The 25,173-nt window shown below is 44.5% G+C and overlaps 1 protein-coding gene across 1 annotated transcript in view; it reads left to right on the top strand.

The window, feature by feature from the left end:
* Positions 1-1,601: 1,601 nt before the first annotated feature.
* ADAMTSL3 (ADAMTS like 3) overlaps positions 1,602-25,173 on the top strand; it is a 2,358,716-nt gene continuing 2,335,144 nt past the window's right edge. The window contains exon 1 of the mRNA XM_086958228.1: positions 1,602-1,869. The gene's annotated coding sequence lies outside the window, so the exon portion shown is untranslated. The remainder of the gene's footprint in view (positions 1,870-25,173) is intronic.

Here is a 25,173-nt window from a genome sequence, read left to right as displayed (position 1 = left end):
ACTATAATCTAAGATTGACTTGTGAAAATCAAAAAAATCTGTGATTGACAACTCAGAAGGAATTTACTAGGCCGCTCAATAGAGCTGCTTGGGGGCCTTTTCTCAGTCTGCTTTCAAATGAGTAGTGTTTTTATTAACTTAACCCATCTTTGTGCCTTAGTTTCATTTCGGAGAGGGTGTTTTTGTACTGAATGATCCCCTTCAACTTTAGCTCCCTCCGTAACTTAACACCAACTTGGTGTCGTGAGGGGCTGTGTGATGGAGTCTCGCCCGCTGCAATGCTCTAAAGAGAATGGGTTTGCGCTGTAACATCTAGAGTCCACCTTCTAAGATAAGCTGCTGTGGTCAACTGCGGTAAGGAGCTCTGAGCAGTTTGTTCATGGACGTGTACACACATGCACGCATGTGCAGAGGGACAGGCTGTCTGGCGCAGCCTGGCATCTGCAGGCAGGTGGTACTTTGAAAGATGACATTATGATTTTGTTGAAGACAAAAAGGGACTCCACCTTTCCATTGTTGGTGTAGTATGATACGTAATGTTTCTTCTATATGTGCTAGATGCTTGTTGTGACTGCTTCTCCGGGTACGATATAGCGTTGAGTCGCTTCGCCGACTCCATAAATTACTGAGCCTGGAAACGAACGATAAGGTCAGTTTTGACATAATCCTACACTTGCTGATCTTTGGGTAGGATGATTCCACGACTTAGAAACAGGACTCCAACCGCTATCTGAGTTATGAGCCCTGACCAATAATCCCCATGTTTCCCACCAGCGTGTGGTGGGACCTAGAAACATAGCAGCAAGGAGAACATGCACACAGTCAGTGTGTGCTGCTATGCCATTCTCAGCAAAAGCCTTCAAGTTGGGAGGAGGCGCTTATTTCCTTGTCAGAAACCTGGCTTCAAGGTTTCCCACTTCTCAGACGCGCCCGGCTGGGGGCAGCCGGCAGGTGTAGAAAGACCAAGTCAGAACAGCTTGATACTGCAACGTTTTGCACTCCGGACACCTTAGCCTTCAAGTGGAAGTAGAGAAACTCAGTGTGTCTCCCTTCTCAGATTGGCCAAAATATGCTCCGTGATATGAAAACGACGTACTTTCCCAAGCTATTTAAGCGTGTTGGTTATATAGCTTATGTAAACTACGTAGGTCTAATCATACACACACATGTCAAGTGTTTAAGAAGCACACAAATAAACGTAATAGGTTAGTTTTGGCCTTTACAAATGGGTTTTAATTATTACTACACAACTAAAAGGGCTAAATGGTACATGTCCTGTGAACCACAAAAAAAATGAAAGATTGAGTTAAAATATGCAACATTCGAATTTATGTTTTGCAGATTAAATGTAGGTGTTTGCAACAGATGCATAACATCTGTGATCTTTAGGTTACACACAAAATACTCTGCACTCGGCTTTAAAAACCTCCAAGCTATTTCATGCTTCTACAAATAGGATGGATTGCACAGCCTTGGCGCTTCACCTTGCCTTGCGTTGGGGTTAGGTTGCATCTCCCCGTTCTGACAGAAGGTGGCGACCGCGGGCTTCACATCTGCAGGCCCTTCCTGCGAGCACTGCAGCTGCAGACGTTTTATCACTCACTCTGAGCCACTTGACTCGTGCAGCAGGGAGGGCGCTCCGGGCACAGCGGCAGCAGTAGCGGCGGCACATCGCTAGAACCGACCCGAGGGCGCTCCAGCCTGCCTCAGGCTCGCAATGGCAAGCTTTCTCCTCATGACTCCTTTCTTGCGTATTCACCTTGAACTTTGAAGATGTCGTTTCTCTCTTAGACAACTGGCGAGATACTTGTATTTCTCCTAATTTTGGACCACGCAGCGGCAGGACGCTCTGACAGCGCGTTTGTGGAGGTGAGTGGCGGCTAATAGCATACGTAATAGATTGGCGCGATTCCTTAGCTCTGCTTCCAAAACTTTGGAGACTATTTGTAACTGTATGTCCAGCAATGATTTGCTCTCAAAGGGCTGCGGCGCAGTCGTAGCTGCAGAGAAACACTAGCTGCTCCGGCAGGGGCAAGCATGCTTTCCATGCCTTCCAGAATGAGGGTTATGTTTACCCCCGGTAAAGGGTAGGGAGGAGGCAGAGCAGCTGTTTGTAGACTGGATGGGAGGAGAAGCTGACATGTTTGCGGGTTTAGAAATTAGGTTGTAACTTCTGTCTATTTTTATGAGCGTAAGGCAGAGCATAAGGTACCGAATGAGAGACCAGTGACAGAATCTCAGGGATAGAACATCTGTGATAGGAAAACAAGGATGGGGCCCTGACACCAAAAAAGAGACTACATTGATTTGGGCCTCACACCAGAAGAGTGGCATCATTCTCTGACCATCAGGTATAGGCAGGGCCACTGTGATTATGCGGCAGGAAAGAGACACATTTTATGTCAAGGATGAGTAAATTATACGGCCAGAAAAGGCAAATTATGCGGTGTAATGCTGCACATTTTTAAATAGTTTTACTTCGTTATTTTGTACATTTTACACTTGTTAACACTGTATGGGCATTGAATGCACCTCATTAATACCAGTTGAATACCCAAATATAGCAATAAACAATAGAAAGGTGACCCGGCAAAAGACCTTCTACTGCACAGCAACACGTGCAGCTGCGTTTTTAGTAACTTTTGAACCGATTGAGCTAGAAACATTTTTTTGGTAATTTGTTAAAATATACAGATTATGCAGCAGATGATGGATTATGTGGAAAATGCAGGTAATCTATAATTATGCAAAAATCACTGCAGCAGCACAATCGCATAATTCCAGTGGCCCTCGGTATAGGTCATCGGGGCGAGACCAAGATACAAGGGTCATTGATCGGGGTTCAAGCTGGGAGGCATGGGTTATAGAGATTTAGATATGAGTACTATTTCGTGTAGGCAGGGTTTGAGGAGAACAACATATGACATGAAGTAGTGCGGATTTCAGGCACACGGATATCATGAACGTAAGAAGTGTGAAGGTAAAGGTGTATAGGGTTGAGCAAAGTACGGGGTGAGTGTATCATGTATAAGGTAGGACACCAAAAGAAATTACCAATGACAGGACAACGTGCTAATGGAAAAGCATCAAGTCAAAGTCAAAAAGTACTTTATTCGGCTAAAAAGGTATAACCATAAAAGCAACAGCAATCATATTTCATTTACATTGGACAGTATTACATCAATGTAGGAGGATATTAAAAACAATACATAGTGTTTACACTATTACAGTTCATTCAAGCGAAGCGGCTTCCTGAATTTAAAAACCAGTTTAAAATACTCAATTAATGAAGCCACAGTAAAAACATTGTCCATTTTTTGCAGTACTAAATATGCTAGGCGACATCTGTTCACATTGAATGAAAAATGGAAAAGCATCAGAAAAATGATATGTCACCAAGAATGCAGAGGTCAGGATATTAGAATCAGGCATAAGTGAAAAAGGTTCTGTAATGGGGTACCTGCTTCACTGTGGGCCAATGCTTGAAATGGAAAAATAAAAGTGCAGGTACTCTGTGCCGGAGAACCTGCTTGTTTCTGAGAAGTGCTGGTGCTCTCCAATTAAAAGTATTACGTCACACTTGAGAAGTGCCGGTACTCTCCCTCTCAAAATAATAAAGTGCTGGTACTCAGTACCGGATAGTACCGGCCCATTTAAAGCACTGCTGTAGGCATAATGTGATTCTGATGCAGCAGCTGCATTTTCTGTATACCTCTGGATTTATCATACTTGCTGAGTTTGCAGTTTTCAACAACAAATGTGTTTCTAAGTCAAACAGATTAAAATGATTCCTTAAAAGCAGCAGTCCAGCACAGTGGTATTAATTGTTGATTGCTGTATTTCAGGGTGAATCCTTTGCAGACATAAAATTAATGTTTGTTAAAATGTCAAAATAGTGAAATAATATTGCCCCAGGATGTGCCACATTTCTCCCTAGAATTGGCCTTCTCTTGCAGTATATTTTAGTCAACACTGCTGCAAAAGTTTGTATTCTGTTGCCCCACAGTTCTGGTGGACCAAAGTATAGAGTATCAAGGAGAGCAGGGATTCGCTTCAGACCTAAGGATACAACATAATGGAAGTACATCATATATAGTGCAGCGCATCAAAGCAAGGCCATTGGGAATAGAGCATGACACCAACAGAAGGCATCATAAATATGAAAGAACTTCATGGGAAGGGCATTAGGCAGTGGCGGCTGGTAATGTTCCTGAGCAGAGAGATGGGCTAGATGTGCGTGCACACACACATACTCACCCATTCACATGCACATTCACTCACACCTATCCACTCACAAGCTCATACACATACATCCATAATTCACAAGCACCATGCATGTGCATATCCATTCATAGTCAGTCAGTCAGTCAGAATACTTTATTTCGATAAATCAATATCATAAAAAGACAATGGTACTGTACAAAATATACATTATTTACACAGAGTAGAAAAAAGAAATATATATATAGCCATTAAAAAATGTCCCAAAAATGTCATAAAATTTCATAAAATCACTGTAAAAATAAAAAAAAACCATCAACCAAATTAATTACCCTTGCTATCATTTTTACAGGATAAACTGACTTCATTCTAATTTACATCATCCAAGTTCATTTAGGTACAGTTAATCCTTTTCCTGATCCGGGCAGCACCCACTAAAAAACTAGCAACATGAAAGATGATAAGGGGCTCTTTAATAATTGTAAATACAAGAGAGCAGACTTACTTGCAAGAACCCTGCCTCTTTAAGTATAGGAACCAAAAATGTTATCCTTAATTCCGTATAGTGTCCACAGAACATCAAAAAATGCATTGTGTTCTGAGTGGAGAAATTGTCACAAGTACAAGGCATTGCATTTTCCGGGGTACTCCAGTTAGGAAAGTGGCCTAGATTCAGATGGATCAGGTTGAAGCAAAAGCGGGTTAAAAGGAACCTATGATAGGGACGGTTCACCATGTTAAGGTAAAGTTCGGGTCCTGGTAAGTTAGCTACAATGAGATTAGCCCTTACAGTGGGTTTTCTAAGTTCTAGTTCCTCTCTCTCCAGTGTCAGCATCTGTACCATGGCGCCCTTAGTTTGCATAATGTCCCTAGATGTTATTAACTCTGGTGAGGAGAAAAGCTCCAGTCTCCCTAGTTTGTAAAAACTGTTTTTAATATATGTCAGCCACTGAATCTTACTGGCATTTTCTAATAGGAGACAATCTTTCATGATAATATGGTTCAAGGAGATTTCCTGGTTCAACCAGGTCTTCATCCAGCATATTAAGGGAGCCATTCTTCATTAAGGGAGCCATTCATAGCCCACACACACACAAATACACATACATACAACTACACACCCAACATAAAAAAATTAAAATAAACTGAGCCACGGCATTGACATCGGGTGACAGGAGGGAAGCTGCGTGGTTCCTGGAGCCTTCGGGGAAGAGACTGCAGAAAGGCTGCACCAACTATTCTCATTGGCTGACATTGTCAAGCATCCGCCAATAAGAGGAGGACCTTCCCTTACTTGTCAGCGAATGGATTAGGGTCATTGAGACATTCTGAATCCACCCCACTCTGTAAAGCGGCATCCCAAATGGACAGTCGGCCATGGGCACTTTACGGCTTACAACTGAATCGCCCAGGTCTGCGACTATTGGTGATGCCTGAAGGGGAGGACCTTGCAATTCTTTGCACGGCTGAGGAGGTCACGCCTTCTGGGCTGTTAAATCTTCAACTCGGCAAAGTTCAGCACGCACCAAGTGCCTGCACATTTAGCGCATGTGTAGCACCTGGCTGCCTTATGCAAACATGAAGAGTGTCTGTCAGGCTGATTTTTGTTCAACCCTCAACAATGGGCTGTACCTGGCATTAGGGATAAGGCAAAGCACAAAGGGCCCAAATTACGAGTTGGGTTGTGAAGGATTTCCATGTGGGATTTCCTCTGCTCAATCATGACTGGCCTGAGTCTGCAGTGTGGTAATAATGGGCATGTTTTTACTGACTGGAAAATTGACCAGGAATTTCACCTTGCTAATGGGATGCAGTACAGCCAAGTCCCATTCCCTGGTACCCGCTTAACCCAGTTTAAAAGCATGGGGGATCATGTGGTGCTCCTCCTTTGTCAAACAACATCCCCCAACCAGGAGTGCCCCGTGCAGGTAAGAGCAGTGGGGTGGGGTGGGGATAGTAGACAGATGATGCAGAGGGAAAATTAAATTAAAAAAAAGAAAACCACCTTACTAGCGATTGCCACCTCGCAGATGCTGCAAGCGCAAGTAAGTAAAGTGTTTTTTCTTCATTTAAAATTTAATTTTCACTCTTCATCGTCTGTCGACTCCCCCAACCCTGCCTCACCACTCTGACCTGCACATGCGGCTCCTGCCCCCAATCTTCTCCTACTCCTCTCACCCCTGGCCCAGATCTTTGCTCACATTTACAATGTGCTTGGATCATATGGTAAATGCATGGATTAAACCATTCTAGCTGGAATAGCCAGATCCCCACAGTGTTCCCCTTTCTGTGTGCTTTAACTCGTAACATGAGTAAATGTGTGTGGAGATTCTAATTAGAAGTGCACATTATGGCCACCCGGTATCTCTACATTTATTATTACTAACTCATGATTATCGGGCAAGGGTGAAAGGCATCAGAGATGAAACAGAAAGGCAGGGAAATGTGTGAATGATAGGGATTCTCCAAATGAAATGATGCCAATTTAAAATGCCAGACTAAGAGCATCAAGGGGAACATCAGAAGAAGACATTCCGAGTTGAATGTCAGCAATGCAGAATAACATGAGCACTGCATTAGGTCTATAGTATCAGAAATGTGTGGGCCTCTAGAAAAAAGACTCAATAATAAAATAATGGGGATAGGTTAGGCCACCAGAGTAAGATATCCACATGAGTGGAAGACACAAAAGTACGATGAGTTAGGATATGAATCAAGGGTGATGGAATAGGCATAGGGTGCTAATTAAAAGGGTGTTTGTGGGACTGACTGGACTATCTACGAAAAGCAAACTATCATGAGAGAACATCAAGTATGTGCTTAAAGAATAGCATGATATCACAGATGAAGGAGCATGAAGATGAATTTAAGGGCAGGACTTATATGTAAAAGAGAAAAAGATAAGTAGTACAAAACCCTAGTTAAAAGATGAGGGTAGGGCTGTTTAAAGAGAGGAGCACATTATGAAAAAGGTATTAAGGACATTATTTCAATAATGGAGAATTAGTGACACAACAGGTACCAGTGGAAACATGACATGATTATAATTTTATTAGGAAAGGAGGGCATTAGATCACTTTAAGAATGATTGAAGATGCGGGAGACCATTGGGGAGGGGAGAAGATGCCACAGTGGAAGGACCATGGCAGAACATTAGGAAAAGATGTCTGAGTAGTGCTTCAGGGATATGGTAGGGCACCAAGGGCGAGTGATTTAGATATGAAACTTTAAAGATATGTTGAAGAGCACCAGAGATAGTTTAAGACAACTGGATAAGTGATCAACCATCTTTTGAAAATTAAGGAGAATACATCATGGATATTCCAGGACACTAGAAGAAGCCATTAGCGACATGGCAAGACACCAGAAGACACATTTGATGATAGTGCTTCATGGTGAAGTTGGGAGGCCAGTATAATGGAGCAGGGAGATGATGTAATGTACAGAGGAAGGGTATTGTGCTTAGATATTAAGGATCAAGCTGAAGAGATAAAGCTCTTGTGACAGAACATCACAGATGGGTCTTCTAGGATGTATGAGGACACTGGCAGTAACACAGCAAAGATGAAACCTATAGGAAAGTGCAAAATGTCGGCAGAAGGACACCTATAAGGATTTTACGGAAAATGTATTATGAATTAGGCTTCAAGACAGACCAGTATGCCATGTAAAAACATAAAGGTTGGGCATTAGAGATATGTCAACAAGGGAAGCACTTTGAGATGCTTCATCGAGGAAGAGGATGTCAAGGATGAACCAGAGATACAAAAGCAGACAAGTCAAATATTACCAGGAAGAGCTATTAATATATAGACTATGACACCAAGAAACCAGCTTCCTCAATAGAACACCAGAAGATAGGCGATTAAGCACAAAGTATCCATAACAATGAATCATGCTTTTGGCTTCATGGATAGAATCATAGATGGTATGAGCAATATGACAGGATGCCAGGGAAAGACCAGTGTGGGATGAAATGAACAACAGTGCATGTCATGTCGGAGAGTTCCAGAAAAAAGGCACTAGAGATTGTATATCAAAGACATACTCGTTGTACAGAAAAAACTCCAGGGTTGGAGCACTAGATCAGTGGGGAAAAACCACAAATGTGATTAGGAATTGAGATGTGACCAGTGAAAGCAAATTTATTATTGGGCGTGAATATTATGGAATGATACTAAATGAAGTAGGATTAAAGACAAAGTATTAGTGGCATGGCTTTGCAATGCAGAAAGAAGAAGATGAGGAGAGAGCATAAGGAACAGGGTTAACATTAGGGAAATAGATGCAAAGATAAGGCACCAATTACTATATATCAGGGAAAGAGTATCTAGGATTTATAGTCCTCATTCTAAAATCCTATCCATCCGTGAACGTAGTAGGGCACAAGTTGGCTAATTGTTGCAGTGGTGGTTATATTTTGGAAGTCAAACACATGAAAGTTTTGCTTACCCTTCCACACAAAAAGGTTTCATGGCTACTTACTGTATCTGCTAGGTACAACTTGCCATGTAGCCCCCCCATGCACTCTAGTACACCCCGAGTGCTGTTGTGTGGTGACCCAGTCTTGCATTAATCTCCATGATTTGCCTACATGTTGCTCAACTGTCTGGGGAAAAAAAGAACACTGTGGGCCTGATTCACAAAGGTAAACTTAGACCTGAAGTCTAAGTTCAGACTTGAAGTCTAAGTTTAGACCTGAAGCCTAAGTTTAGACCTGAAGTCTAATCTTATACTTTAGGTGTAAACTTAGACTTCCTGTCTGAGCTAAGGAGTCTTGTGTCACATGTGCACCGTGAGAGCTCTGAGTCGGATTTATGAAGCCATGCAAAGCCACATTGCAAAGCTTTGAATGGCCTTATAAATCTTGAGTAAGACAACACAGGGTCAATCGCTGCATCTGCTTACTCTGCGCAAGGTAGGCATCCAATGGGCTTTATGGTGAGTGTTCCCACACAACTCCCATGGATTTTGAAGCATTCCCAGATTTAAAAGAACAAGTAAACCTATATCAAAACCGCACGCCTCCACAGGCCGAGCGTAACAAAGTGAAATATCTTCATTTCCCCTTGTTTTTTCCTCTTTCTACGTGTGCTGTATTCTGCAGCACACAAAGAGGAAGAAAATGCCTCTAACGATTGATTACGTGCAGGAAGGTGCCCCTTCCTGCACAAAAACAATCCTGCCTACAACATAGGCACCTTTGCATCATAGTGCAAGGGTGCCTGTGTTGGCGCTAGGCTGCCGAAATGGCACCACCACAGCGAAAAAGGGCAGGAATGCACCATATTGGATAAATACAGGTATTTTGCCCTTTCACTTTGGTGTAGGGCAGCACAGCAAGATGATTTGCTGCACTGCCCTATACTAAAACCCCATAAACAAGGCCTTAAGACTTCAATTCTAAGTTTATATTTGTGAATCGGGCCTAAAGTCTAACCATTGAAGAGAACATGGAAAAGGAACATGGGACCATGGCTTAGGACCTGATTTTTTTTTTGGTGGGCAACCCATTTCTCCACCAGGGAGACTGAGTAAATTACTCATTTGCTCTCACAGAGGTGTCATTCTGCAAATTTAGTAATTACAGCCAAGCTGGATGACATTTTTAAACCATGTGCTGGAACCTCCATCAATACTGTTTACAGTTTGGATCATAGCTCCAGCAAGGTGATGATATCCATGCACCAAAGTGTTTTCTTTCTTTTTTCTAAAAAGAAAATCCTGAAACGGGATTTTCTTTTGGAAAAAAAAGAGCTAAAATTGTCCCTTCGCCATGGTAGTCCTGTCCCGTGATGAGAGGAGCATTTATCAGTTTTCGCTGCCCCTTACTGCCAGGGTTTTCTTGACATTGGTGGGCCGTGAAAATTGACCTCTAATTCAGCCCATTTAAATTAGGTGGGTGGAATTCGAGGTCAATCTCTGACTGCCCTTACTCCCTAGGAGTTTAATCACAGCGGAGATAGAGTAGTGTCCATGATGTTTCAACCTAAGGTCGGCTGGCATATACATTTTGTGAGAGGATGTTTAAAATGTCAGCCTTAGCTTAGTCTTCCCCTAAACCTTTTGCCTTCCTCCTCCATTTTTTTCCATGATAGAAAACGGCCAGCAGAGGTCAGTAAAATTCCAGAATCACTTTAGCGTTGTCTAGATTCAACTCCATAGAAATTGTCTTTTATGAGCACCCGTAGAGAATATTTTTTTCAAATCTTATTTTTACATTGATATGACCACTTAAGACCCTGATTTCATATTAAAAATAGAGCTTTGGACTATTCCATTTACCGCTGAAAGGCAATATTTCTCTCCATGTGTTCCCTTACTTGGTGTGTCACTCAGTTTGGTGCTCCATGTTAAAGAACAGTAGATGATTCAGCACCCAGGCTAATGTGCTGCATAGCTAGATACATGTAAGGTCCCAAAGGCGAGACCGGTTGCATTGCAAATTCTAGTTCTTTGAAGTTTTCACAGTTTAACTGTTTGAAGCGTTGCACAAATACTTTACTCATTGCCTCTGAGTTAAGCCTCAGTGCTCTGTGCCAAGAAACCAGAGGGCTGAGCACAGGTTAATTTGGGGTTTGTGTGTGCCTTATCCTGAGAAGTATTGTGGTTGTTGTTTGACCAGTGCTCACACCACAGTCAACCAGTAACCAAGTTTATCACTGCGGACCACAGTGTTGGCGGTATACTTAATCCATTACGTTGCAACTGAGGATTTGTACTGCCAAGATTTAAACCAGGCCCTTGCTTAAAAAGAGCTTGAGGGGAAGTGTTGGGAAGACGGGGAAGTGCCAGTATACCCAAATGTTTTTATACCCAATGTTCTTGGCCTAACCAGGCAAATAGTCCAGCCTAGTTTTTTGTAGGGCCCCTAGAATTATCCAACAGCAGGATGAAAATGATGGGCATTGCAAATAAACCATGCATGAAGTAAATACAAATTATGTAGCAAGGAAAAGTAAATTATGCCACGTATTGCGTGATTAAAGGCACATTAGTCAACATATTTTTTGCCAATATTATGAAGTTATTGAAGCATTTTAACAGACTGATACAGACGGAATACCCGTGTTATACATTAAACTGAATTGATTTAAAAAAACTACATTTTCAGCAGACCCTTCATAACATTTTATTTTGGAGCAATAATAACTTTGTCTTGCGTGAAACAAACAGCAGGAACGTTTCACTATGACCATTGTCCTTTCTACCTCTTAGAGCAAAACAGATTGAATAAAACATACAATTGTACACTCAGCAGGAAAAAAACATACTTGTGCACCCTTCTTTTAATAAAAGGTGTGTCACTTTTTTTAATTTATGTTCTAAAACTTGACGTCAGTTTTATGTTTGCCTTGTTTTCACATTAATGCTGTTATTACAAATGCCTCAGAATACCTGAGTTAGCCAGTAACTCCTCCTACTTCTGGTGTTACTCCCCGTTCCACAACTGGCATCTCAGAATCCTGGAGTAATTTTGAATCTCAAAATCAAGTCACACGTAGTACAAGTAATTTCTGCACCGCACCAATATTACCACCAAACTCAGAATGAGGCTTACGGGCATTTGAAACTAGGTTTTTTTTTCTTTAAGAAACAGCTATCCAATGTAGCATTACTTTCATACTTATTATGCATATGTCCCACTGAGAGGCGCTATATGAATCAATACATTGGTCCTCGAGGGGAGGAGCTACGACGGAAAACAAGATGGCTGCTCAGGCTCCCTGCTCCGCCGACCTCCGTATCCCGCCGCAAGATCCTGCACAATATCCTGATTTTACGCCCAGCCCCAGCGTACATGAACAGTTCCTCATGCCAAGGGTGAAATCCGGGAATTTTTATTGGCCGGTTTCACAGAGTTACACCGAGTTGAAGATTGTGGCCTACTCCAGCGGTGAAGCCGGGGTCTCGAGTATCTGCATGGCCGGGTGGTAGTGCAACAACAACGGCTGAGAGACCCAGGCAGGGTCTGGTCGATCGTAGAGCCATCGCTGAGGTAATTGCTGGCAGAACTCTGGGCGCTTCAATCACAAATGACTGTCTCCATGAATAAAATGGATGCAAGCCTATCTGGGATGCTGCTTATTGTACCGGACCCTGCCCCACTATTGGAACTACCATCTGTAGCCATTCAAGCAGCGGCCATTTTGACTTACTGCGAGGACTCCATGGGGATGCGAGTATTGGAATCATTGGATGTAGCCCTGGAAGATGGTGTCCTAGAGATCGTGAGAGTGCCACTGCACCTTCCACCGTTATTGACTCTTGAGGTATTGACTGGCTTCCTACCCCCGGAGACTTGTGTTGTAGACTCTTTTTCATCTGGTGATCGTCTCCCCCCCTTTTTGGAAACGTCGCGACCCCAGGGCAAGAAACATCGAGACTGTCTTGTTTAGAGAGGGAGGCTTCCTGCACCTGAAGCTCCCATGAACTTATTTGCTGCAAGTGGCAACGGATTGACTCTCGATGACTTCCCTCTCCTCTATGACTTGCTGGTATGCCCTTGGGTCTCGTTGGGGAGGGCTTGTGTGCTGGTCCGGAAGGGTCAGGGGTGAGATTACTTAACTCGGGGCGGTTTGAAATGGTATTATTGTCAAGGTCACGCTCCACGGGATCCGCCTGCAGCAACAATGCTCCACCTCCGGACCCTCCGAACACCCCGAAGTATAAACACAGGGTGTTCAGACGATACGGCGAGGGAAAAACCCCAAAAGGGGAAAAAACCCAGAAAGAATAAAGAGGAGGAGGAAAGGGGCAGCAGGGATAAAGAAACTGTAAGACAAAAATACAAAGGTTAATACAATACTTAACCCTACTCTCAGTAATTCTCACTAGTCCAAAAAACCCTAAATTCACCTGTAGCTCATACGCCCAACAGCACACAAAAGCTGTCTCTCCCGTCTTCCTTCCTTCCTGCACAACACAAAAGAATATATTAAGCACAAGCAGTAACACTCCAGAAACAAAAGCCTTCCTAGATGATAGCAACATACCCCATGGTGCAAAGAAATAAGGCCTTGAAGAATAGATCCAAAGAAATAGTCGATTGCTCCAAATTAAATGTCAAACCTGTGCCATAACTCTGTGGTGTATACCTCCTGCGGTATAAGCCAGTGCATGAGTATCCTTCAGGTACTTAAACAAAACCATGTCCACCCAAACACGGTATGACGTAGTTCAATCACTACAGTCATCCGCTTTGGTATTTATAAATCCAATAGTTCCCTCAACTTCGTGACGGCAGTGCGGAGGACTACACCCCCCTGCACTCCGCCACTTGTACCTCTAAACCGACAGGTACTGAAGGTCTCCAAAGCACCTCTCTTGTCACCAGTTACCACTCACAGTACTATTGGTCAACCACCTCGCAGCAGCGAGGCAAAGTAAATTAAGTATATACGAATCTCAGTGGGCAGTAAGCACTACCCCAGATCAGAAAATGAAGAGCGCGCTAGCCAGCGCAGATCCTCCATCAACCAGAACATAGCCTTTTCCCCGCTCACAGCCGCGAGGGGCAAACAACAAGTAGGCAGCGTTGCTCCAAAGGCGCGGAGGCGCCACCAATAAACGCAGCTGAAATTACACGCAAACGGCGTGTTACAAAGACGTTACCAGAAACAGAAGCTCGGGTAAACCAACGAAGGACTCCAAGTATCCTGTAGAACACCGGGAGCAGAAGCGCAGCCGCTACCTCCGCCTCCCAGAATCACGAGCACTGATCGAAGGCTCCGCCCAAGGATATCCTGTTCCGCCGGGCATGCTGGGAACAGTAGTTCAATGCCAAAGTCTGCTGGGAAATGTAGTTAGGCAGGCGCAATGGGCTTAAATCCTGACAGTACGCCCTCCTCCCAAGCGCCTCCTAGGCCCAGGCTTCGCAGGGAATCTACCATGGAAGGATCTCACAGCCCTAGGAGCATGGACGTGATTTTCCGGTTCCCACGAATCCTCCTCCGCACCATAACCCTTCCATGAAACCAGATACCAAAGCACCCCTTTGCTGTATTTGGAATCACGGATAGACCTCACCTCGTACTCCAGATTCCCGTCACTAGCCACAACGGGAGATGCAGTTCTGCGGGACGTGAGGGCTTTCTTCAGCAAATGTACATGGAAAACCGGATGGATTCTCAATGTGTTGGGCAATTTAAGTTTGTATGCGACAGGGTTGATGCGTCGCACCACAGAGTATGGCCCGATAAATCGCGGATGGAAGATACTCCTCATCTTGAAACGGATGCACTTAGTTGAAAGCCACACCTTGTCCCCCACATTGAACATAGGGCCAGGTGTTCGGTGCCTATCTTCTCAACTTTTGTATATCTCTTTTGCCCTCAACAGATGTTTTTGTACAGGTTTATGTACCCTTCTCAGTGTCTGGACATGCTCCCTCACAGAAGGCTGATTAACCACATCATCAGGTATACGGATTGGCAATGTGTGAACATCATAACCATAGTTGGCCCTGAAAGGTGACATGCCTATGGAGCTGTGCCATGCATTGTTATATGCCATCTCTGCCATCCACAGTAAATCCACTCATGTGCTTCTTTAGAATAACAGCGCAAATACTTCTTTAAAGTCTGATTCAGACGTTCCGTCTGACCATCTGTTTGAGGATGGAAGCTAGTAGATAACGCTGCCTCTATGCCCAAAGCACTGCACCACATACGCCAAAAGCGAGCGATGAACTGTGGCCCTCTATCAGACACAATAACTCTGGGAATGCCATGCAAACAAATGATTTGAGAGGCCAGTAACTGAGCTGTTTGACTAGCTGTGGGGAGGTTCACACAAGGCACGAAATGCCCCATCTTTGTCAGGTTATCCACCACCACAAACACCGCTGTGTTTCCCTTGTCAGAGGGGAGACCCGTAATGAAGTCCAGACTTATGTTCAACCATGGACGAATAGGCGTGGGCATAGGCATCAACAAGCCTTTCTTTTTTGTTGTTTCCCCCTTTGCTCTGGCGCATGTGTCACATTTCCCCACCCATTGAGTAGTGTCCTTGACCAAAGACTCCCACCAGAAATGCCTCCTAAGCAGTTCCACTGTCTTAGTAATTCCCGGATGTCCAGCCGCGGGGGCTTCGTGACACCAACTGAACGCTTTCTTTCTAATTTCCTCATTGGGCAAAAACAAGCAATCCCCTTGGAAAGGTAAACCCTGTCTTATCTTCCTACCACTTTTGGCAGTTGCCCAACGAACCCAGGAATCCATAGATCTGGAGCCCTTGATGTCATCCAGAAATTTCACTGCCCTGATCACGCACACCACTTTGGCGGCAGGAATGATGGATTGTTCCTCCTCACGCTGTTTTAACGGGAGTTCCTGTCTGGAAAGAGCATCCGCTTTCCTGTTCTCCGAGCCAGGACGAAAAGTTACCACAAAATTGTACTCGGAAAAGAACAGCATCCACCGCATTTGCCTTTGCGTCAGATGTCTAGCAGATGACATGTACTGGAGGTTCCGGTGATCTGTATAAACAGTCACCGCCTGACTAGCCCCCCACAGGTAAGGTCGCCACTCCTGGAAAGCTTTTTTAATCGCCAGGAGTTCTTTTTCCGCAATAGAATAGTTGACCTCAGCCGAGCTCAACTTCTTCGATAGGTAAGCAACCGGATGGAGCTGACCTGAGTGTACATCTCTCTGAGACAGAACTGCCCCTATGGCTTCATCTGAAGCATCTGCCTCGACTATAAAAGGATGTTCCAGAACCGGATGTGCCAACACCGGGGCTGTGATGAAGGAATCTTTCAGTACTCTAAAGGCCTCCTCAGCCTCTCCTGTCAATACAAAAGACTTCCCTTTTCTTAAAAGCCTAGTGATGGGTACCGCTGTCTGGGAAAAATGCAATATAAACCGACGGTAATAATTGGCAAACCCCAAGAAACTCTGTACCTCCTTCACGTTCTTAGGGGATGGCCAATCCTTCACTGCCTGTACCTTCCTCTCAGACATTTGCAAACCGTTAGGACTGAGGATCACACCCAGGAATTCCACCTCTCGCACCCCAAATTCACATTTACTCAGTTTAACGTATAAGTGGTGCTCCCTTAATTTGTCCAAGATTTTGCAAACATGTGTGGTATGACATGATACCTCCTGCGAGTAAATCAAGATGTCGTCAATATACATCACTACAAAATGGTCCATATATTCTTTCAGAACATCATTTATAAAATACTGGAACGCTGCAGGAGCATTACAAAGCCCAAAAGGCATCACCAAGTACTCATATAACCCGAATCGCGTCTTGAACCCCGTCTTCCACTCATCCCCCTCCCTTACTCTGACCAGCTGATATGCCCCTCGTAGATCCTGACGGGTATAAATCACGGCCTCTCTCACCTGATCAAGCAGAACGGGGATGAGTGGAAGAGGGTAACGGTTGCGAATGGTGTTTCGATTCAAGACGCGATAATCCACACATGCTCTTAAATCACCATTGGCTTTCGCTATGAAGAAAAGAGGAGAAGCTGCAGGTGAACGGGACGGTCGTATAAACCCCAAGCGAGAATAATGTTCTATGTATTCTCTCAGATGATTGGTCTCAGGTACGGACAAAGCATACACCCTACAAGATGGTATCGTAGCCCCTTCCACCAAATCAATACGACAATCATATTCCCGGTGTGGGGGTAGAGTTTCTGCCTTTGTCTCACTAAACACATCGCTATAAATCATGTATTCATCTGGTAGTCGGACATCCTTTTCCGCAGCTGTAGCTACCAAAAACGGGGTGGCTAACGCTGTTACATTGGCTGACACACATGGAGTGACATGATCTTTACAATATTCAGATACAAACTGAAACGTTTTAGACTGCCAATCTACCACAGGATTGTGTTTATGTAACCAAGGCATCCCCAATATAATTTCATACTGAGGTGCGTCAATTATATTTAGCACTAACACCTCAGAATGCACACATCCATGTGTCACCACTGACAACCCCAACTCGCCTGTTCTTTCAGTAATCTGACCTGATGTTAATGGCTGCCCATCAACTGCCAACACGTCCTCAGGTATCTCCCTAGAGACACGCGGTAAAGCCAAACGTCTCACCAATCCTTCATCCACGAAGTTACCCGTTGCTCCAGAATCCAACATTACCTTCACCTGTCGTCTTTCTAGATCGTACTCTAGTGTCATGACCACCACCAAATGTGACTCTGTCTCTTCCGTACCCATAGAGGACAGAGACGTGAGTTTCCACTCAGGTCTCCCGTCTACGTTAGTTTTGTTATCCTCCTTCTGTTCTCTCTCCTGCACTACAGTAGAGGCCGCAACCTTTTTAAACCTACTGACATTACTTGAAGATTTGGGTTTAGATGGACACTCCCGAACATAATGCCCCTTCTTCCCACAGTACATGCATAGGCCCTGTACTCTTCTGACTTCCCTCTCTTCTCTTGACAAAGGAGCTCTGAGTGCTCCTATCTCCATTGGTTCTGCAAGGGTGTCAGTGACCCCAGAGGCCTTCCGAGGGTTCTTTTCCCCACCATAGACTCCTCTTTCCCATCTTCTCCTATTACTCCCCCTGTCCGTGAGACAGCTGTCCAGCCGTAACACCAAATTCACCATATCCACAAATGAAGTAGGTTGCGGATCCACCTGAGCCACTACATCCTTCAAGTCATCATGCAACCCTTGATAAAAGAAGGACAATCTTTTCTCCTCAGGCCATTCTGCCTCGGCCACTAGTCTATTGAAAGCTGTAAGATACGTTATCAATTCTCCCCTCCCCTGTCTCAAGGTTAACAACTCTCTGTCAGCACTAAACGTAGTAGCTCGTCGGTCGAAAACCCTTTCAAATTCATTTTTAAATGCTGTCCAATCAGTCAAGATAGCATCATCTCTTTTTACTAAAGGCACCACCCAATCAGCTGCATCCCCTACCAGATACGAAATTAAAAAAGCCACCCTAGAATGATTGGTGGGTAATGATGAAGGCTTACAAGAAAAATGCATGAGGATTTGTGTCATAAACACGTGTACTTTACGGGGGTCCCCAGAAAACCGTTCAGGTGTAGCCAACGGAATGGGTGGAGGTACAGTGACCTGGACATTAGAAGATGAAGCAGAAGCGTTAAATGGATTGCTACTCAGACGTTCCACCTTTTCCCGCAAGGCAGTGGTCTCTGCCTTGGAGGAGGCCAATTCCTGTTGTACCAGGACCAACGCATGTAACACATCCTCCATAGACGCCATTGTTGCTACAAACGGACCAGGCAGAGCAAAAATCTTGGGCTCGTGATTCTGTCAAGGTCACGCTCCACGGGATCCGCCTGCAGCAACAATGCTTCACCTCCGGACCCTCCGAACACCCCGAAGTATAAACACAGGGTGTTCAGACGATACGGCGAGGGAAAAACCCCAAAAGGGGAAAAAACCCAGAAAGAATAAAGAGGAGGAGGAAAGGGGCAGCAGGGATAAAGAAACTGTAAGACAAAAATACAAAGGTTAATACAATACTTAACCCTACTCTCAGTAATTCTCACTAGTCCAAAAAACCCTAAATTCACCTGTAGCTCATACGCCCAACAACACACAAAAGCTGTCTCTCCCGTCTTCCTTCCTTCCTGCACAACACAAAAGAATATATTAAGCACAAGCAGTAACACTCCAGAAACAAAAGCCTTCCTAGATGATAGCAACATACCCCATGGTGCAAAGAAATAAGGCCTTGAAGAATAGATCCAAAGAAATAGTCGATTGCTCCAAATTAAATGTCAAACCTGTGCCATAACTCTGTGGTGTATACCTCCTGCGGTATAAGCCAGTGCATGAGTATCCTTCAGGTACTTAAACAAAACCATGTCCACCCAAACACGGTATGACGTAGTTCAATCACTACAGTCATCCGCTTTGGTATTTATAAATCCAATAGTTCCCTCAACTTTGTGACGGCAGTGCGGAGGACTACACCCCCCTGCACTCCGCCACTTGTACCTCTAAACCGACAGGTACTGAAGGTCTCCAAAGCACCTCTCTTGGCACCAGTTACCACTCACAGTACTATTGGTCAACCACCTTGCAGCAGCGAGGCAAAGTAAATTAAGTATATACGAATCTCAGTGGGCAGTAAGCACTACCCCAGATCAGAAAATGAAGAGCGCGCTAGCCAGCGCGGATCCTCCATCAACCAGAACGTAGCCTTTTCCCCTCTCGCAGCCGCGAGGGGCAAACAACAAGTAGGCAGCGTTGCTCCAAAGGCGCGGAGGCGCCACCAATAAACGCAGCTGAAATTACACGCAAACGGCGTGTTACAAAGACGTTACCAGAAACAGAAGCTCGGGTAAACCAACGAAGGACTCCAAGTATCCTGTAGAACACCGGGAGCAGAAGCGCAGCCGCTACCTCCGCCTCCCAGAATCACGAGCACTGATCGAAGGCTCCGCCCAAGGATATCCTGTTCCGCCGGGCATGCTGGGAACAGTAGTTCAATGCCAAAGTCTGCTGGGAAATGTAGTTAGGCAGGCGCAATGGGCTTAAATCCTGACAATTATGATTGTTCGATTTGTGATGGTTTGATTTAAGAGGCTGGGCGGTGTGTCACAATGCCCCCTAATTTCTCTCATAAGGCTCGCTCCACATCCGTCTCTTTGCGATAGGGGGTGCCAGTTTCTGGTAGGGGGGTTTAAGGGGCTGGGGGCATGTACTACTAGGCCCTCCTCTGCTTTTCCTATTTCTTTCCCTCCTTTTAGGGGTTTTAGTTTTTTAGGGCGACAGGCACGCTGCTAGTGGGGTTAGGCTATAGCCATCGGCAGGGGTGCAGGGTGGGGGGTTGGACGGGTTTTTTTTTTTTATTTTGCCTTTCTTACTTTCTATGGCCTTTTTCTCCCTTCCCTTTCTTTCCTTCCGGGTCAGTATCGTCTGTGTTCTATTCTGACTACACTGTGTTCTGCAATTTGTGCTCACGCTTCCTAGGTTAATCGAAAGTCCGAGTGGGCAGGATCTGGGGACCGGCGCTTACGAAACTGTATCCGGTATTGTTGTTCACTTCGATTCGTAAGCATTGGCGTCAGGGTTCCTCATATTGTTGTTTCTGACGTATATCCTGTTTCTTGGCCTGTCCCCCGTCTCCTTTAGCTTGATTGTATGGCACCTGATCCGTCTAGTTCTATAATATAAAATGAAACCTTTATTATATCCTGTACCCTATTCATGCGTTCCAAGACAAACTTCATCCTGAATCGCTGCCGGACCTCAGGGCTGTCGGCTGATGAGCTGTGTTAAACCGTGCTATGATTGGTTACATTTATGACTAGCGGCCGGCCCCTGCAGTTGTAGGCCCATACTTGTACTTTCAGAGTGTTGCAATAAAGGTTTAAAAAAAAATACATTGGTCCTCGTAAAGGGATGCAACGTGGAGTTTAATGTCTGTGATTTAAATATTGTGAAGCAATCAGTAGTCGATATGTGGCCACTTCATTTTTTCAGTGGTACAGTGGTGCATCCCATCTGGGTGGGTGGTAATAACTTTTGAAAAATTGAGCTAGAACTTCTTTTTGCTAAAATCTGCCAATTACGCATCTGATGGTGTGGCAAATTTATAGTTTTGCTGAAAATGCATTCGCTTCAAAATCATTCCTTGCTAGTGCAACTGGATCATATTAAACAGGACACCTACTTGTTAAAAAGTGCACTGAAGAGTGTATCTAATCGCTGATTACATAAATGTAGGTTTTTGATTTTGTTTGAAATCTGGAACCGGACACTGTATTCAGCCGACACCCGCATCTCCACATTTCATAAGGGTACACTGTACATTTCTGGCAGAGAATCCTATGAACATTCCACTTCTCACCACAGAGTGACTGACCATGCACTTTTTAGAAATGGGGATCTCTAGTTGGCAGTGGCTTGCACCCCAGGGATTACACACCAAAGATAACCCCTGCTCACTCTCTTGGTAGCTTGGCACGAGCAGTCAGGCTTATCTCAGAGGCAATGTGTAACGTATTTGTACATAACACACAGTAACACAGTGTAAACACTACAAATGAACACCATGACAGTTTAGAAGAATAAAGTATCTTTATCTAAACCAATCACAACCAAAAAGACAGGAGGTGAAGTGTTGGTTTCTTACTGAATGGGGAGGTCATGCTTTGTTTTTCCGGACACAAGGACTCGGTTCCTTAATAAAGCCCAGCGTTGATGTAGACTTGGCGCACAGGTGCGATGCATGGGAAACCCAGATGCTGCGGGTCGATGCGGAGGTGAAACAAGTGCTGCCTCAATTCCCACAGTCACAGACAGGTGATGCGTTGATTCCTTCAGCCACACAGCAGCGCCTTCGTTGGAGTCAGGGCAGTGGTCTTGGACTACGGAGACACAGTGTGCTGAACTCAGGCTAAGATTGTTTATTCTGCCGCAGGCAGGCACTGCGTAGATTTCTTCAGCTGCACAGCTGCAGTGCAAGGAAACTTCTCCTGCACAGCAATACTGCATTGGAAACACAGGCGCTAGAAGGGCAATGTGTGTATTTTCGGCAGCAGAATCTCTAAATCGAACTCCAAGGGCCCAACACTGGAATTGGCACCACAAAGCAGGTCAGAACTCCCTTAGTGGGGTCCAGGGATGTTGCAGATGAAGTCTTTGATGGCCCTGAAACTTCTTAACAGGAGGAAAGCACACACAAGCCCTTGGAGAAACTTCACAAGCAGAATTCAAAGCAACGTCCAGCCCTTTTCCTCTCCAAAGCAGAAGTACCAACTGCAGTCCAACCCAGTAAAGCAACACACAGCAAGGGGCAGTGCTCCTCCTCACAGCTCATCAGCTCTTCTCCTTGGCAAACATTTCTCTTGATCCAGAAGTGTTCTAAAAGAGTAGTGTTTCATGTCCAATATTTATTCCCCTTTTTGCCTTTGAAGTGTTGTTTACACGTTCTTGTCTTACCTGGCCTTGGCACCAGGAACACTCCAGGGGGGTGGAGAAAGCATTGTGAGAGGACAGGCACAGCCCTATTCAGGTGGCAGAGACAACTCCTCCCACCAATCCAGCTCAGAAAGACCCATCAGCCTGGTGATGGTTCATCAGTATATGCAGGACACACCTCAGCTCCCTTTGTGTGGCTGTCTAGAGTGAATGCACAAACAAGCCCCTGTCAGTCTAAAACGGACGTTGATTCCACAGGCAGGCAGAGGCACAGAATGGTGAAGCTAGAACATGCTCACTTTCTAAAGTAGGTCCATTTTCAAACACAATTTAATAACCACTTTCGCTAAATTCTGAACTCAGGAGCCCAAACTCCAAATCTCTATCTCTTCCCAATTAAAAGTTACACTTGTAAAATGTTACCTATGGGATAGCTGGTCCTTACAGTAGTGAAAAATGAAATTGGTAGTATTTCACTTTCAGGACATGTAAAGCACACCAGTACATATCCTACCTTTCACATACACTGCAACCTGCCCATAGGGGTAAACTGGGCCTACATTAGGGGTGCGTTACATGTAGTAAAAAATAAGGTGTGGGCCTGGCAAGTGGGTGCACCTGCCAGGTCGACATGGGAGTTTAAGACTGCCCTCACAGACACTGCAATGGCAGGCCTTCGACAATTTTACAGGGCTACTCATGTGGGTGGCACAACCAGTGCTGCAGGCCCATTAGTAGCATTTGATTTATAGGCCCTGGGCATCCGTGGTGCACTTCACTAGGGACTGATCAGTGAATCAAATATAGCAATCATGGAGAAGCAATCAGAATTACAAATTACACAGAGAGCACATGCACTTTAGCACTGATTAGCAGTGGTAAATTGCCCCGAGTCCAAAAGCCATCATAACAGGGTCAGAAAATAGGAGGCAAAAAACAAAATGTCAGGGGATAAACCTGCTAAAGGGCCAGGTCCAACAGCACTCGATTGCTATACTTCAGTAGTTCACACCAATATACATTCTCACCTTGCATTTTTAGGTGTAAGTGCCAATAAGTGTTCCATTTGTCTTGAGTACTTTACAGACGCACAGACTTTGCGGTTGTGATATTTCTGTACGAAGACAGGGCGATTCCCACTACACTATCCACTCTAGATGGAATTATGGCAACCCTTTTTAGCCCTGTCTGAAGCAGAGGTGACCCACCTCTGCCTCTGACAAGCAGCGATGTTGCCCTTCATGCTAATGAGCTTGAACCCCGAGTTCACTAAACGTGCGGCTCCCACTCTGTTTACCACAGCAGTATCTGTTGTTCTCCAACGCAAGTACAAGTGGGAAGACGTTTCACTTATCAGATTCTAGTGTCCTGTTGGAAGCTTTTTCAGAAAAGCCAGTCCTTAGCTCTTGCCACTGCTTAATTTGTAAATGAATAATTATTGGGGTTTTGCTCTTGAGCCCACCTGTGCTATTAAATGTCAGAGGAACCGAATAACAAGTCTGTGTAGCCTTGATTCCACCTCGTACCTCTCATCCACCACCACCCTCTCTGACCCTCTTTCAGTTACCTGCTCTGCCTTGCTTCATTTAATTGTTACTTTTTTGCTGTCTTTCTCTTCCTCTTTCTTTCCCCCTTCTGTGTTTTCTCTCTTTTGCTCCGGGCCAAAGTTTGAGGAGGTAAAATAGGCGCCAGTCCCCAAAACGGAGTGCCTTGGGTCCCATCTGCAACTGGCTACCAGCTCAAATTAAATACTGGCTTTGCCTGTACATTTCCTGAATTAAAAAAAAAAAGTAAGGTGTCACCCAATGAGTTTAAAATGATATGCAAACAGCTCCCCTTCAAAAATCAAAGGCAGCTGGCAGGTCATGTGCCTGCAGTTTTCAGGTCAACCTTGAATTCTTTCCGAGGTCGCAGAGAGTAAGCTGAATGTCATCGTTTTTTTACTCGCAGATCGGGGCACATCGCTTTAGCCTGTGTTTAGTCGCTCAGACCTCTTGACAGGTGCAGAACCGGGTTTGTTTGGACAGCCAACCTTTTCCTCTGGGACAAACCGGCTAAAAAAAGGAGACCCGCTTTAGAAAGGCGAGCTTCCATCTTAGGCCACTTGAGGGGTGAAATGTCTCACTTAGAAGGAACTAAGGGGGAAATACACAAAATTACCTTTCACCCTATGACTAGCATCTGGCATATCTGCTAATAAATGTTGCAAGTTTTTTTACACTTCTGCTTTATTGACAAGCTGTAAAAATCGAAGTTTTGTTAAGTATCTTGTTTTGTAGAACATCTTATGTTCTCCTAGTTACTGGAAAACAAATACAGATACGTGTGTTTTTGTGGCAGGCTCACAATGGAGAGTTTAAGCTTTAAGCAGAACAGTTATGCGTTGACAGTTTGTTCAGCTCACATCATATACAGATAATATTTCAGGGGAAGACACATTTTGGCAAGTGCTAATAATGAACATTAGGAACGGGTTCAGTCTGGGACGTATCCGCAATAATGTGAGACTTCACAGTTTTCTTAGTGAGATATATTCCGCCTGTCATAGGTTACTTTACCAGGACTTTAAGCTGACGTACGGTTGATTCAGAGATAGTTAGTGGTGCCATGAGTTAAATAAAGTAAGTACCCGTCCTCTTTAAACATTAGAAAACAGGTTCTGTTTTGCTTCTTGCGCCCTTTCCTCAAGTGCTGACTCACTTTAGAAAATCGTATTCCTGGCAATCTAGTATTTAATGAAACATCATGCCAGCCCAACACTTGCCTAAGATATTAAACTTCTCCAAAGTACTAGGAAGTGCTACATATAATTGTAAAGAGGCTTTTGAACGTTTACTGGGGTTTGTTGCTGTTATTTGCTGCCTTAGAATCACCTGTAATGCCACCAGTCCTCAAAGGTGGTTAATTGATGTCTGCAAGCTCCCTACGTTTATTTATACATGTGTTTGTTCTATCCACCCAACCCAATCCAAATGCATCCAGAATGCTAACTAAGACCACATCTCCCGTCTACGTTAGTTTTGTTATCCTCCTTCTGTTCTCTCTCCTGCACTACAGTAGAGAC

Source organism: Lissotriton vulgaris, chromosome 2_1 (assembly GCF_964263255.1).
Source record: "Lissotriton vulgaris chromosome 2_1, aLisVul1.2, whole genome shotgun sequence".
Classification (NCBI taxonomy): Eukaryota; Metazoa; Chordata; class Amphibia; order Caudata; family Salamandridae; genus Lissotriton; species Lissotriton vulgaris.
The sequence above is the reverse complement of the archived record's forward strand: the minus strand, read 5'-3'. Positions and strand labels throughout refer to the sequence as shown.